This window comes from Stomoxys calcitrans, chromosome 5 (genome assembly GCF_963082655.1).
Source record: "Stomoxys calcitrans chromosome 5, idStoCalc2.1, whole genome shotgun sequence".
NCBI lineage: Eukaryota > Metazoa > Arthropoda > Insecta > Diptera > Muscidae > Stomoxys > Stomoxys calcitrans.
Genome location: NC_081556.1, coordinates 52096400 through 52111778, shown reverse-complemented (window position 1 = coordinate 52111778; position 15379 = coordinate 52096400). Strand labels below are relative to the sequence as shown.

The window sequence follows — 15379 nt, the reverse complement described above, 5'->3', positions numbered from 1 at the left end:
AGCACGCTTGTACTTGTTTAGAATGGTTTAACAAACATTTTACTGATCATTATTGAGGCCATTATTGAAAAATATATCTACTCCTGTATCAGATGTAGGTTAGGTTGGAAAGAGGGTGCACATATTAAGCCGCCCCATGCCACTATGGACATACACATAAGCCAGTAATCGGCTTGTTGTGCTCACTAAAAAATATAAAGTATCTTCTAAAAAGCAAAAATTAAGTTAGGAATTCCGAGCTACTTACAAAATCCTTAATTGTTTTCAATACCACTCGCCTAAGTTGGTTCATGTCTAGTATTGTGTCTCCACCTAAGTGCCGGTATCTGTTAGACGCGAAAGCCGATTTTACCGATTTTACATAAGTGAGCTCGTAGTCCTATGTGTCCCGTTATGATACCAATAGCTATACTGACCACCTTCTTGCTTCCTTTCAGTAATAGCCTCGTCTTCTCACGAGCTGGATCCCCCATAGGATTTTCGCCCTCCTACCAACCGTTTCGCTGTTCCACAATGATGCATGCGCATTCGTCGCCCACTCCCTTAACTCGGACTGCGTCGACCTAAAGGGCTTCGGTTTAACCAATTGACGGCAGTCCTCTGGCCTTCACCGCCAAATCGTCTGCCCTTTCATTTCCCCTTACTCCGTTATGGCCCGGCACCCAAACGATGCGGATTTTGTCATCCTCAGAGAAGGCCTTACACTACAAGACTATTCGTGACCTTCCCGTTCTGGTTGTTATTGCCCTTTTGGCAATTTTACTGTCGGTAAAGATGTTCAGACTCGACGTCCTCGCGTTAGCACCACACCACTTCACGCATTCCGTGATTGCCGGATCTCCGCCTGCAGGACCGTATTGTGGTCAGGCAGTCTAAAACAGATCTCAGTTCCTGGGTTCTCAATGTAGATTCCCAGACCCACTCTGTCCTCTAGCTTTGATCCATCCGTGTATCATGATCTTTTAGATGGCAATACTAGGGTTCCGTCAATCCAAGACTGTGTCGATAGCAGCAGTGCCTCGCATTCGTCTTCAAGGTTCATCTCAGGTATCCGATCGGAAACCTCTTCCCTTCCTTCCAGGTTTGCTATCGTCGCCTCGATTATACCGCGATGATATGAGCTGCTCCCATTCTCAATACATTCTCTTATCGTCTTAAATCTCATAGCCGCAGCGGCTGCCCCACACTTGATCTGTATGTCAATGGGTCGGATATCTAGAACTACTACTATCTAGGCTACATTTGAGAGGTACTATGCCATGTCTAGAAGCCATGTTAGCACTTCTCCCCAGAAAGGTGTCGGTCGCACTGCGGCATGCCATTCGGAATCGGCCATAAAAAGGAAGCCTCTTATCATTGAGCTTAAACTTTAATCGTATCGCACTCATTAATAAGACAGAAGTATCCCTTTTCCTGTTCCTTAATGGAATGGTCATATGACATTTTATGTTTAGTATATTGTTGGACTTTTTGGAGAGCCCTGGCTGATCTGGCATTTCAGACCAAGACAAATGTTTTTAAAAATATGTGTAAAAACAATATTACTCAATTTTCCGAGAAAATCGATTATCCGTAAGTCCCGAGCATCGTGGATAATAGAGGTTCGACTGTATATATATGTTCACTACTGTAGGTACAGGGTATTATATTTTAATGCATATGGTTTTAACACCCAGATGGAAGAGAGCAAGACCCATTCATAAGCATACCGATCGACTCAGTATCACTTTCTGATTTGATTTAGCTATGCCCGTCTGGCTGTCCATGTTAGTTTTGAAGAAAGTAAAGTTCGTAATTTCCATCCGATAATTTTCATATTTCACAGTAGTCTGTGTCGTTCATATTCATTTGGCCAAAGGTCCAGTCCTCAAGAAATTGGGGACAAGAGGCGCATTATAGATGAGACGCTCTCCCAGGATTTGTTGGCCATTTCCGAGTGGGGTAGAATGAACATAGTAGACTTTAACGCAGAGAAGACGCAGTGCTGTTTCTTGTCTCATAAGCGAATTACTAACCCACTACAATCGTCAATATCTACCGAAGGTATAGACATTGAACAATCAGATGCTCTTAACGTTGTTCTGGGCACGAAGATACAGTGTGATGTCCGTTGGTCAAAACACGTATTCGAAGTGTCGAAAGAAGCATTTAAGAGTTTGGGCTTTCTTAAATGGCGCAAGAAGTATTTCACCTCCTCTGATATTTAACATCTGGCCGAGGATTGAGTATAACTCTCATATATGGGTAGGAGCTTCAACGTCATCCTTGGAACTACTTAAACGGGTTCAGCAGAAAGATGTAGTGTTTATTAGGGACAGTGGGGTATCCAAGTCTATTGCTTCTCTTGAACATTGTAGAAATGTAAGTACCGTTGTACTGCTTCATCGTTACATTCATGGCATGTGTTCCGGGGATATCCGTCTTCTTATTCCTGACGTTAAGATGTCCACCATAAATACAGGACTTCCCAGGAACACACATCCGTTTGTAATGGATGGGCCAGTTGGCCGGACCATGCATTACCGAGAATATTCATTGTTTGCCGTAACCACTCGTTTGGGGAAACGACTTCCTGGTAATGTCTTTTCCGCCAACATTGACCTTAAGAAGAATATCAATAAACACTTCTACCTCCTTCCGCCCTCCAATCCTTAACTTTCGTAATCGCCAACTGCATAATAGGGGACATCCCCCGCGTGTGGCTTACAAAAAAAAAAAAACATGTGCGTGAAAGACTATACAGTACCATCTTGCTTTTTGTACATACGAGGCTTGCCTTATATATTTCGACAACCTTTTTGTTGCAATGTCAGTTGCCAGACAGCTCTATCGTAAAGCTTGACATTTTTGAGGTTATACGTACTCAGAACGTTTTGACACACGAGCGCTGTTTGTGTTGTTTGCAGTAACTTAAAAGATTCATCCGCCCAAAAAATGAAATTAAATCGTAAACATTTTCGTGCGACTATTTTTTACAACTATCGACGTGGAATAACTCAACAACAGTGCATAGATGAACTTAATTCAATTTTTGGCGATGAAGCTCCATCAAGGACCAGTGTTTGTAGATAGTATGGTGAATTCAACCGAGGTCGACAAGACTCCAAGACAATTTTGTGAAGGTCGTCTAAAATCAGTTGTTGATCCAAAAACCATTGATGCTGTGCGCCAACTGATATTGCAAGGTGGTCATGTGACCTATCGTGAGATTGAGACAACCTTAAGCATTATTGGGACCAGTATACATTCAATATTGCATGAGCATTTGACTGCCAAAAAGATTTTTTTGCGTTGGATCCCACACAATTAGTCAATAGCTCAAAAAAAGGATCATGTCGATTGGTCGAATGAAATGTTCCAAAAATACGAAACAACTGAATTTTTGAGCACTCAAAACACAGATTTGATAAGTAATCCGCCGTATAGTCCTGACTTGGCACCGAATGACTCCTTTTTATTCCCGTACGTGAAAAAATAATATGAGAGGTCAACGTTTTTCGATGGTATTTTTATACCCACCACCGAAGGATGGTATGGATGGTATATTCATTTTGTCATTCCGTTTGCAACGCATCGAAATATCCATTTCCGACCCTTTAAAATATATATATTGTTGATCAGCCTAAAAATCTAAGACGATTTAGCCATGTCCGTCCGTCCGTCCGCCTGTCTGTTGAAATAACGCTACAGTCTTTAAAAATTGAGATATTGTGCTGAAACTTCGCACAGATTCTTTTTATGTCCATAAGTAGTTTAAGTTCGAAGATGGGCTATATCGGACGTTATCTTGATATAGCCCCCATATAGACCGATCCACCGATTTAGAGTCTTAGGCCTATAAAAGCCACATTTATTATCCGATATTGCTGTAATATGGGACAGTGAGTTGTTTTAGGCAAGTCGACATTCTTTGTAATTTGGCTCAGATCGGTCCAAGTTTGGACATTGCTGCCACATAGACCGATTCGCCAATTTAGGGTCTAAGGCCCATAAAAGCCACATTTATTATCCGATTTTGCTGTAATTTGTGACAGTGTGTTGCGTTAGGCCCTTCGACATTCTTCTTCAATTTGGTCCAGATCGTTCCAGATTTGCATATAGCTGTCATATAGACCTATCCACAGATTTAGGGTTTTAGGCCCATAAAAGCCACATTTATCATCCGATTTTGCTGAAATTTGGGACAGTGAGTTGCGTTAGGCCACTCGAAATTCATCTTTAATTTGGCCCCGATCGGTTCAGGTTTGGATATAGCTGTCATATAGACCAATCTATCGATTTAAGGTCTTGGGCCCATAAAAAGCGGATTTATTGTCCGATTTTGCCAAAATTTGGGACAGTGGGATGTGTTAGGCCATTCGACATCCTTTTTGTATTTGGCCCACATCGGTCCAGATTTAGATATAGCTCTCTTGATTTAAGGTTTTGGGTCTATAAAAGGCGTATTTACGGTCCGATGTGAGTTGCGTTAGGCCATAAAAAGCACATTTATGATACGATTTCGCCGAAATTTGGGACAGTGAGATATGTTAGATTTCGATATTGCTGCATATAGACCGATATCCCGATTTAAGGTTTTGGGGTCATAAAAGGCGTATTTATTGTGCGATTTCGCCGAAATTTGGGACAGTGAGTAGTGTTAGGCTCTTCGACAACTTCCTGATCTGGCCCAGATCTGTCCAGATTTGGATATAGCTGCCATATAGACAGATCTCTCGATTTAGGGTCTTGGCGTAAGGTGGTTTATATATATACCCGAGGTGGTGGGTATCCAAAGTTCGGCCCGGCAGAACTTAACGCCTTTTTACTTGTTTACCCTATACTTTTCCCAAAGTAACAATCATGTATTCTTCATTGAATGCAGGGAACACAAATGTGTGGCTCAGTAAATCAATATTTTGCCATAGCAAAATTCCACTTGAATGCAAGTTTGATAGACTACACAATACCAGCTGATTTGTTTCTACATATTTATTTTTTATAAACATAAGCAATCAAATAGTATGCATATTTACACTACACGTAAGTAACCTAAGAGAATTTATTACCACATTTACGTTCATTGCTTGCATTGGTATCAAGTAAATTGTAAATAACTATGGCACACTTTAGATATGCTAATTCATGGTGATTTATTTTATAAAACCCTGTTTATATACATGATCAAAAAAATTTTTATAATTTACATATGTATTTAGTTAATTTTTATTGAGTATCAATATCAAGTAGTTAACTAACAGGTATGAAACAAATTTATTGTGTAAATTTGAGAATATATGATATGCAAATTTATGCATTTAATAATATCCAATGATCTTAAATGTGTCACCAATTACCGATGTGTGAGAAGATGACGTAAACGTTTCTTTAGTTTATTCACAAAACTTAATGAAGCCTTATAATAGGTTTATTTGACACTTCTATAAGGGAAATATGTCAAATAAATCTATTTCAAATCTAGTATTGTGAATAGGGCCGTTATTAGAATTTTAGTTTGTGTGATTTACAAGCATTTTGTCCCAAGAAAATGCACTGAGCTGAAGAGCGAGATATAGTAATCTAAACATTTTTCTTTATCTAGGTAGACTAGAGAGCGTAAATTAACATATTTAACAAAATCAATAACTGAGAAAAACTTATAATACATTCGATCACAAGTAATGAGATCGAATACATATTTTCCACTATTGAAAGAAAAAAAGTATTTTATTTCTTCAACGACAATAAAACAAAGCAGAACGTTGAAATTTGATGTATCTATGACTCGGTTCATTCACACCCATTAAAAGTAGTGATATCAGGTTTCGAAAAATGAAGGTATCCTATTGCCATTTCGTTTACAAACAGCATTCTACAGCGCATTTCAAACTAAGTTTAGTATCATTGCAAAATAAAAAGATACACTGGCAGAAAAAATCCATTACATTGTTCCACTAGCCGAACGTAGAATAGCATTCCAAGCGCCTCGATCTTATGCGCTCATTATATAATCTCTGACATCAAGTTTCGATCTTTCCATTAGGCTTTTTGTTGTTTGTTTTGGGAGTTGATATCATCCATGTCGTTTTATTTCCATTTACTGCCAGACCCAATTTCACTGATTCCCTTTCGATTCTTTCAAAGGTTGCAGTTACTACTTCCGGTGGCCGATCTATGATATCGATGTCGTCGGCACAGGCTAGTCGAATTTGTTGTCTTGTGAGTAGTGTGCCATATCTATTCACATCTTCCCCAGTTACTACTTCCGGTGACCGACCCACAATATCGATGTCATTGGCATAGGCTAGTAGCATTTGTTGTCTTGTGAGTAGTGCGCCATATCTATTCACATTTGCATCTCTTATAATCTTCTCCAACATGATATTAAAGAGATCACGCAATAGACTGTCCTCTTGTCTGAAACCTCGTTTGGTATTGAATGATCTAGAGAGATTCTTTTCAATTCTTACTGAGGAACGTGTAACAGCAAGAGTCATCCCGCAAAGTCTTATCAATTTTGCAGGCATACGAAACTCAGACATGGCTTGAAATGCCTTAGAACGTTTAGGGCTATCGAAAGCCCTTTGTAGTCAAGAAAGAGACGGTATGTGTTGATTTGTCCTTCTCGGGTATTTTCCAGGATTTGGCGCAGAGTGAATATCTGGTCTAGGGTAGATTTACCAGGTCTAAAGTCGCATTGATAGGGCCCAATTATCTCATTGATTTTAGGTTTTAATCTTTCATACTGTGCGCTCGGGAGTATCTTGTATGCGATGGGGAGGAGACTTACTCCTATGTTGTTGGCACATTCCGTCTTGTCTCCTTTCTTGTGTACGGCACATAGTATGCTGAGGTTCCAATCATCAGGTATGCGTTCTTCTAGCCAGAGTGCGCACATAAGCTGATACATATGCCTCATCAGCGTGTCGCCTCCGGTCTTAAATAATTCAGCTGGAAACCCGTCGGCTCCTGCTGCCTTGTTGTCCTTCAGTCGGGTCACTGCTACTTGAACCTCATTCTGATTAGGAGATAAACATTCTATACCGTCAACAGGGATTGATTCTGCATTATCCTCTTCGCCGCCATCATCGGACACTAGCATTTGGTTAAAATGTTCTTTCCATATCCTCTGCATGATATCTGTATCAGTTACCAGATTTCCTTCTTTGTCACTGCTGGAGGATATGGCTGCACCAAGACCATCGGTTTGATGTTTAATTCTTTGGTAGAATTTTTGAACTTTATTCTGACTCCTGTACATCTCAATTCGCTCGCACTCACGACTTTCTATTTCCTTTTTTTTTCTGCGGAATAGACGTTTCACTTCTCTTCTTTTATCCCGATACCTCTCCTTCATCTGGCGCGTTGCTATTGATTGCAAGTTTGCTCTATATGGCGCATTCTTTGCTTTAGTAGCATTTCGACACTCTTGGTCGTACCATGGGTGTCATGGGGCAGGCTTTCTGCAAAATTTTATCAAAATCGGTTCAGAATTAGATATAGCTCCCACATATATGTATCGCCCAATTTGCACTTAAATGGCCGTAGTAGCTACAATTTTCAACCGATCTGCACAAATTTTGGCATGGGGTGTTTTGTTATTGATCTTAACATATCCGCAAGATTTCATCAAAATCGGTTCAGATTAAGATATAGCTACCATATATATATCGCCTGATTTGCACTTAAATGGCCGTAGTAGCTACAATTTTCAACCGATCTGCATAAAATTTGATACGGACAGCTTTGATGCTGTTTGCGAGATTTCGTCAAAATCGGTACAAATTTGGATGTAGCACCCACACATACTTGCACGTATATGGCCGTACCAACAACAATGTCAGTCCGAGTTAAGGGAGTGGGCGACGAATGTGCATGCAACATTGTGGAACAGCGAAACGGTAGGTAGGACGGAGAAAATCCTATGGGGGGATCCAGATCGTGAGAAGACGAGGCCATTACTGAAAGGAAGCAAGAAGGAGGTCAGTATAGCTATTGGTATCATTACGGGACACATAGGACTACGAGCTCACTTATGTAAAATCGGTGCGACAAGTGATAGCATGTGTAGGGCATGCGGGGAAGATGATGAGACGTTGGAGCATTTCCTTTGTTATTGTCCGACTTTCGCGTCCAACAGATACCTGTACTTAGGTGGAGACACAATATCGGACATGAACCAACTAAGGGGAGTGGCATTGAAAACAATTAAGGATTTTGTAAGTAGAACGGAATTCCAAACTTGAAATTTTCTTTTTAGAGGTTTCTTTATAGTTTGCAAAGCGCACAACAAGCCGATTACTAGCTTAGCTGTATGTCCATAGTGGCATGGGGCGGATTAATATCTGCACCCTCTTTTCAACCTAACCTAACCTAACAACAATGTTCAAACGATCTGTTTTAAAGTCGGCTCAGATTTAGATATAGCTCTCATATACATATATATTTATATATTGCCCGAATTTATAATTGTAGGGTAGGTGTAGGGTATTACATAGTCGGCTCCGCCCGACTTTTGTTTTTCCCTATTGGTTTTATGTTGAAATCTGGTCCTGCTAACTACCATGGATTTTTGCCGCGGCGAAATCTATGACCCTCAACCCATAATTGGACGTTATCTCGTGGAGGCTAAACATTTCTACGGTTGATCCATAGATGTCTTCATTCCCTATCTTCGCATTAAAACTTCCCAGAATGATTTTAATATCATGGGCGGAGCAGCGGTCATATTCTCTCTCTAGGCGCTCTCTCTCCCTTGGTCTGGTAGTCCTTGTCTTCCGTCGGGGCATGGGCACAAAAAAAGCTGATGTTGAAGAATTTGGCTTTTATGCGGATTGTGGCTAGCCTCTCATCCACCGGAGTAATGCTTGAGACAAGGTAAATATATTGTAAATATATACCGGTTTATATTATTTTTTATGTTTTAGCATGATAGTCATGTGAACATGACTACATCGTCGTAGAATTCTGTGGTATTCTTTGCAAGGTCGGAAATAGTGGTGGTTATAGAAGTTATTATCTCTTTCAATGATTTAACTACCTTGATTTCATGTTAAGAATGTACGGCCCGACCAATCGAACTGCCTATGTAATTACTTCTATTTTACTTGTTAAGATTTTGCGTCTCTTAGTCGCACTACCTGAAAGCCGTTTATAAGTCATATTGCGGTGAAAATCTCGAATCTCCATTCAATTGGAAACAGATACCAACACAACTTGTGCAATATGTGAATATAACATGCATATACATTTATTGGGTATAAACTAATTTAATTAATTAGTAGATTTTCCACATTTACATTGCGAACTTCCAAGATTATGAATATGAATTTGTTAAAAAGGTATAACCAGAATATATTTGATCAAAAGTCAGATAATATTTCCATTTTTCACACATAGAGATGAGACTAATCGTGAGACAAACATGCTGATGAACAAAACTGGAAATTTAAGAAACACAGCAATAAACCATCTAGAATAAATTAATCTTTGAAATAATTTTCATAATTTTTCACATGTTAATGATGCAATACGGAACATCATTATTAGGAATGTTAGTGGGAAAATTACTTTTAATTCTTCAATGAATTTGTCCACCAAAGATCTGAATGGTGGAGTCTTCCAAAAATTTGAAGGAGTTTATAGCTATTGCTTAACATACACAAAAAAATAATTTAAAAATTTTTCAATTTTTGTTTGTTTCTCTTTCGAGAAGAGCTCAAGATCGGAGATGCAAATGGAAAAGAAAAGCCAAAGATAGAAGACTTTTCAACCATATTTGGTGTGATGGCTTCAATGGCCGTGCGTTGGTATGTTGTATTTGAATCATATTAATAGCGAAAACGCATCTATGATACAATTACCATATTAACCACACTCGACAACCCTGTCTATAAGCTGTACTTTTTCTAATGCATGTATTTTTGTGTAATGACAGACATTCTTTCTGCGACAAATTACACTTCTTCCGTACTACACATGACTTTGTGCATCTGTTGGAAATTGTATTGATGGCTTCGAACGCTAAAAAAACGGCAATGGTTCTCGCTGTTGGTCCGTGTGCCCAGGTTCGGACCATGGCCGGGCTCTGCCGAATTTTTCATTTTTCAAATTTACAAATAGGGCAAGATCATTAAATTTTTAAAAATTTTATTTGTTTCTCCTTCGAGACGAGCTCAATGATCGGAGATGCAAATGGAAAAGGAAAGCCAAAGATAGCAACACACACCAACCACTATGGGACGCGTTTCGCCTTTGGTTAGAAGACTTTTCAACCATATTTGGTGTGATGGCTTCAAGGGCCATGCGTTGGTATGTTGTTTTTGAATCGTATTAATAGCGAAAACGCATATATTATACAATTACCGCATTAAGCACACCCGACAACCCTGTCTATTAGCTGTACTTTTCCTAATGCATGTAAATTTTTCCTCGATCCAAGAATATATGTTGCTAATGATTTTCAAACAAAGAAACAAAACTTGAAAATAATGACTTTATCATTAAATTCAAGATGTCATATATTAACGGACACAACCGTATGAAGGGGGGAATACTAATTTCATCATTCCGTTTATAACACATCGAAATATTGATCTGAGATATATGTATATATGTTCTTGATCGTCTTGAGTTAAGCTAGGCGAATGAAATTTAGCACAAATACTTCCATTAGTGTAGGTCAGTTGGGATTGTAAATGGGCCATATCGGTCCATGTTTTGATACTAATTTGGCTGAAATTTTGCACAAGTGGTTTGCTTTTGACTTCCAACAACTATGCTGTGTATGATCTAAATCGGTTTCTAACCAGATATAGCTGTCATATAAGCCGATCTCCCGATTTGACTTCCTGGGCTTCTAGAAGGCGCAGTTCTTATCCAAACCGGCAGAAATTATGCAAAACAACTTCCCCTATGGCCTCCAACATACATGCAGTTATGGTCTGAATCGGACAATAACCTTATTTAGCTCTCATATAAACCGATCTCCCGATTTAAGTTCTTAAGCCCTGTAGGACGCCATTCTTATCCGACTTGATGACATTTAGCACAATAACTTCTACTATGATCTCCAACATCCGCACCAAGTACGACCCGAATCGGTCTGTAACCTGATATAGCTTCAATAGCACAGAAATTCTTATCCATTATCCTTTGTTTGCCTATGAAGAGATACCGGACAAATAACTTGACAAATGCGATCTATGGATCGCCTTTGGATCTTATATACACTCCACCATGGTGGAGAGTATATAAATAAAATTCGGCCCTGCCGAAATTAGCACGCTTTTACTTGCTACTCTTTTTATACCCACCCTCATAGGATGAGGGTATACTAATCTAGTCCTTCCGAAATATTGATCTCGGACCCCGTCCGTCTGTCGAAATCACGATAGCGGTAGAACGCGTAAACCTAGCCGCTTGAAAATTGCAAAAATGCAAGTTTTGCCTATGAACATTCCACTAAGGAACAGGGGCAAACTTCTCACATATCAATGAGTGCAGTCCGATTCTAGTTTTAAGCTCAATGATAAAGGGCTTCCTTTTTATAGCCGAGTCCGAACGGCGTGCCGCAGTGCGACACCTCATTGGAGAAAAGTTTTACATGGCATTGTACCTCACAAATGTTGCCAACATTAGGAGGGGAAAACCACCGCTGATGGTCTCGCAGGATACGAACCCAGGCTTTCAGCGTCATAGGCCTCCTTGAAAATTGCACAGATACTTAATATATATGTAGGTCATTGGGGGACTGCAAATGGACCATTTCGGTTCAGATTTAGATATGGCTCCCATATAAACCGATCTCCCAATTTGACTTCTTGAGCCCTTAAAAGATGAAATTTTTGTCCGATTTGTCAGAAATTTTGCATAAAGTGTTCTGTTATGACTTCCAATAACTTTGTTAAGTACGGTCTATAACCAGACATAGCTCCCATATAAACCGATCTACCGATTTGACTTCTTAAGCCCCTGGAAGACGAAATTTTTGTCCGATTTGGTTGAAATTTTGCACGAAGTCTTCTGTTATAACTTTCAGTAGCTGTGCCATGTACGGTCCGAATCGGTCTATAACCTGATAGCTCCCATATAAACCGACCCAATTCCTAATTTGACTTCTAGAGCCATTACAAGCCGCAATTTTTGTCCGATTTGGCTGATATTTTACATGTAGTGTTCTGTTATGACTTTAAAATACTGTGTCAAGTACAGTCCGAATCAGTATATAACCTGGTATAGCTCCCATATAAACCAATCTCCCGATCTTCTTGAGCCCTTACAAGCCTGTATTTGTGTCCGATTTGGCTGAAATTTTACATGTGGTGTTATGTTATGACTTCCAACAAATGTGTTAAATACGGTGTAAATCGGTCTATAACCTGATATAGCTTCGATGTTAACCGGTGTCTCGATCATCCTTCTTCGGTTCCTCGAAGTATGCAGAATAAAATTAAGTCGTTGAACTATATTTACTTTGCATAAATTTTTAGCAGAATCCGTGGTGGTGGGTTTCCAAGATTCGCTCCTGGCCAACTTAGCACGCTTTTACTTGTTTTTTATACCCTCCACCATAGGATGCGTCTAAGACCCCATAAAGTATATACATTCTTGATCGTCTCGACGTTCTGAGTCAATGTAGCCATGGCCGTCCCTCCACCCTCTGTCGAAATCACGCTAACTTTCGAAGGAGTAAAGCTAGCCGTTTGAAATTTTGCACAAATACTTTTTATTAGGTAGTCGTAGGTCGGTTGGGATTGTAGTTAATAGGTCAGTTGGGATTGTAAATGGGCCAAATCGATCCATGTTTTGATATAGCTCCCATCTAAACTGATCTTGGCTATTGACTTCTTAAGCCTCTAGAGGGCGCAATTCTCATCCGATTTGAGTGAACAACAACTGTGCTTAGTATGGTTCAAATCGGTTCAGAGCCCGATATAGCTGCCATATAAACCGATCTTTGGTCTTGATTTCTTGAGCCTCTAGAGGGCGCAATTCTTATTCTTTTAGGATGAAATTTTGCATGAAGTATTTTGTTATGATTTCCAACAACTGTGCGAGGAATAGTCCAAATCGGTTCATAACCTGGTATAGCTGCCATATAAGATGATCTTGGATCTCGACTTCTTGAGCCGCTTGAGGGCACAATTCTTATCCGATTTGATTGAAATTTTGTGTGAGATGTTTTGTTATGGCTTCCAATAACTGTGATAAGTATGGTGCAAATCGGTACATAACCTAATATAGCTGCCATATAAACCGATCTGGGATCTTGACTTCTTGAGCCTCTAGGGAGCGCAATTCTCATCCGGCAAAAATTTTTGAACAACGCCTTCTCCCATGACCTTCGACATACGTGTCTAATATAGTCTGAATCGATTTATAGCTTAATACAACTCCCTTATAAACCTATGTTCCGATATTGCTTCTTGAACCGCAAGGCGCTGAAAGGACTGAAATATTTCACAATTCATTCATGGTACGAATCGGACTATGAATTGATAAAGCTCCAATAGGATAACAATTCTTATTCATTACTCTATGTTTGCCTAAAAAGAGATATTGCGCTAAGAACCCGATAAATGTCATCCATGGTGGAGGGTATATAAGATTCGGTCCGACCTAACTTAGCACGTTCTTACTTGTTTTATTAACTGAAATTCAAAATACGCCCATCATTGCCCTCATATTAAACAGAAACAATTTTTCTCTTTTGCTTAATTTTTGAAACATTGCTAAAATAATCAGCTTTGCCGAGATAACAAGAAGCTATATATGAATGTTATATTTGTTCACCCTGTATGTCAGCAGTCACAGATAAAACGAAAGAACTTTCCATGATGAGCCTGGCAGTCAAACAATGCAGCTAATTTTTGAATAGATAAGAACATACGTACATACATAGCATAATTATATTTGACTAAACCAAGCATTGTTTCAACGTCCGTTTTCTGTCTCACAGTAGCAGGCAGGTCTCGCAAAACTCTCAGATCTCACCTCGTATTTGTGTGAGACAAGCACTCTCACTTGTAATTATCAACGCAAGTGCCAACGACTTGTGTGATTGAAAGCGAATTCGCCTGCATGTTTAAAAGAGAAAAAGAGAATTAGTTTTCTTATGATTGGGAATGTGCTACCCCAATGTGATTTTCCGAAAACGAAAAGATCAGCAATAAAACCACTCAGCTATCCATTGGACAAATCAGTCTGCCATTGACATCCCATCGAGCAATACGCGTCTTCGTGGAAAAAGTTGCCGCCCAAGTCAACAAGTCATACAAACGTCTTTAAAATGTAAATTGTACGGAAAATCGAAAAAAAAATATTCTGTTGAAAAAAAAAAACAAAGAAAAACTAAATTAATCTCTTATTTATAAATAGACCATGCGCAAAGATTAACAAAGTGAATAAACACTGACGTCAAAAAGATAAAAAGGAATTGGAAAAAGAACATCTGCCCAATTTGAAAGTGGCGCGGGAGTCCATAGTAGACCTTAATGAGCTCTAGTATTTTAAAATTACCCAAAAGTTACCGCTATCGTCGTTATGTCTGAAAGTTAATAAAACCGAACTCAATACCCTAACAGTCATATTGGAGTAAAAAAAAAAACTTATTTAATTGGAAGGTCAATTGAAAATTTCAAAAATAAATTTCCGTGTCTCGAAATTTAATCAAACTACCATCCCCCACCATAGTAACGCATCACCTGTATGGGTAAAGTTATGAGAGTGAAATATTCATCGTCACCACCTGCCCTAGAATCACAAAAAGCCCTGCGGTTATCGAACAAAAGTTTAAAATTAAAATTCATCAAACTCGAGATCTATTTTATGTTCAACAATTTGTGCAAAAGAAAAACTTCAATCAATAAACAATTGACACTAACGAATAATAATAAAAAAGTATTGAACTTAAACAACAACATCGTTTGCCTATTGCCATAACAATTTAAGATCGGGTTTCTCAAAAGGGTGTGGTGCTTGGGTGTGACAAATCAAATCGAATTGAGTGTTTTTCCAAATTTTCGTCAATTGTTCACAAATACAAAAATTCGCGAAAGTTAATCATCAGCAACAAAATTTTGTTTGGATTTTATATTCTTGGTGAAGACAATTGGATTTATTTGTGTCGAATAAAAGGTATGTAGTTTAACTAAACACACTTTGAGTTAGGCAAGGTTGAAAAGTGGGAGCTGATATTAATCCGCCAATACCACTATGGAAATAGGCTTGTTGTGCGCTCTAATTAATAAAAAGATTTCTCCAAGTTAGGAATTCCGTGTTACTTACAAAATTCCTAATTGTTTTCCCTACCACGCCCCTAAGTGGGTTCATCACTGGTATAGTTTCCCCACCTTAGTGCCGGTGTCTGTTGGCCGCTAAATTAGGGCAATAACATAGG

The 15379-nt window shown here is 39.0% G+C and overlaps 1 protein-coding gene across 1 annotated transcript in view; it reads left to right on the top strand.

Annotated features, from left to right (window-relative positions):
* The first annotated feature begins 14174 nt into the window (after positions 1 to 14174).
* The window catches only part of LOC106087557 (proton-associated sugar transporter A), a 62670-nt gene continuing 61465 nt past the window's right edge, over positions 14175 to 15379 (top strand). Inside the window, exon 1 of the mRNA XM_013252635.2 lies at positions 14175 to 15117. The gene's annotated coding sequence lies outside the window, so the exon portion shown is untranslated. The remainder of the gene's footprint in view (positions 15118 to 15379) is intronic.